This window comes from Rhipicephalus sanguineus, chromosome 5 (genome assembly GCF_013339695.2).
Source record: "Rhipicephalus sanguineus isolate Rsan-2018 chromosome 5, BIME_Rsan_1.4, whole genome shotgun sequence".
Taxonomy (NCBI): domain Eukaryota; kingdom Metazoa; phylum Arthropoda; class Arachnida; order Ixodida; family Ixodidae; genus Rhipicephalus; species Rhipicephalus sanguineus.
The window spans coordinates 74,493,807-74,495,593 of NC_051180.1; positions in this window are offsets into that span (position 1 = coordinate 74,493,807).

A 1,787-nucleotide genomic window follows, 5' to 3' on the forward strand; every position below is an offset into this window, starting at 1 on the left:
CGCGATTTTGCGGTTCCGGCCCCAGTCACTTGTGATAATCTTTTTCCGTTGAGACTATATACCTCATAACACATGTTGTGTCAATCGGGGTAGCTTCTTTACAAGGTGTGTCATGTAGCAGGTGCTTGCCCATTGCGCACAGCTGTTTCCTTGTCACTTAGGGCAGAAGGCTATGGCAGAAAAAAATAATATTTCTGATTAAAGTGACGGTTTTCTCTCACACTAAAGCGGAAGTACACTCATAATTATGTCAAACTTTTGTCGCACTAAATGTGTAGTAAGAATAACCTAAACTGACAACGTGGAGAAATGAGACCTGTAGCCTTGCTTCTCAAATGCGACTGCGGCAAACTATAACTCCTATGTTTTTTGCACTGATATAAGGGCTAGTTACGAAGATTCCTGCGAGGCGTTAGTAATGTACTTGTGTTCTTTTATCGCATCTGCCTGGTTTTTGTTACCAAACAATAAACTTCCGTAATGCACTTCTGTTGACTCGGCAAATCGCTCCCACGTGAAGCCACGTCGCAAGGAACACACGTTTTCTCGGCGACAGAGTATGACACGTTGAAAAATAAATATTGCATTGTGTCGCCTCCGTGTGACACCCACACAAAGTGATTGGTAAAAACTGAGCAATGGGTTTTCACTGACCGGTTCGTATATTCTTGGGCTTGAAACCAGTGTTCATCCGGTGCAAACTTCAACGGTCTCTTTGTTTCCCCGAAATAAGCTGAATGCGCTTCGCGAAAGCAATTTAACGAGTCAAAATAAAGGAGAACGAATGTTACGTGTGCCGGCCCCGCGGCAGTGGTTGGAAATATTTACAGTGAAACGACACACAGAGCGACCCATCCGAATGCACCGCGAACCAATACCTGCCGTTGCGTCGCCTCTGACGCCGAAACGAAGATAACGATGTCAATAGGCTGCTGACAGCTACGAGTCAGCAGGAAGGAAAGAAGTGTTAATTTCAAGGGCCCGTTTTCTTTGTTATACACAATGTTAATGAGCACTAACAGACCATAATGCCAAGGAAAGTATGGGGATGTTTTTACTAGTAAATGTAAGGTAAATGTGAAGAAAGAAAAGTGGACGAAAAGATAGCTTGCCGCGGGCAGGCACCGAACCTGCGACCTCCGAATAACGCGTCCGATGCTCTACCAACTGAGCTACCGCGGCGGCCATCCCCCCGTCCACCTTATAGGGTATATATGTACATTTAAACGTGGGAGCGTCAGTCAGCGCCGCCAGTAGCCATGACGGCGAGTGTGGAACACCCTTTTTTTGCCTGTTGGCGTCACGTAGCACGTGAACTTATTACGAGCTGGCAGCTGACCAATAATCCCTCGCATACCACCTGAAAGCATCAAGTCTGCCAGAACGAGACCCTCGCTATGAATGAAGGAAAGAAGTGTTAATTTCAAGGGCTCGTTTCTTTGTTATACACAATATTAATGAGGCACTAACAGACCATAATGCCAAGGAAAGTATAGGGGATGTTTTTACTAGTAAATGTAAGGTAAATGTGAAGAAAGAAAAGTGGACGAAAAGATAGCTTGCCGCGGGCAGGGACCGAACCTGCGACCTTCGAATAACGCGTCCGATGCTCAACTGAGCTACCGCGGCGGCCATCCCCACGTCCACTTTATAGGGTATATATGTACATTTAAACGTGGGCGCGTCAGTCAGCGCCGCCAGTAGCCATGACGGCGAGTGTGGAACACCCTTTTTTTGCCTGTTGGCGTCACGTAGCACGTGAACTTATTACGAGCTGGCAGCTGACC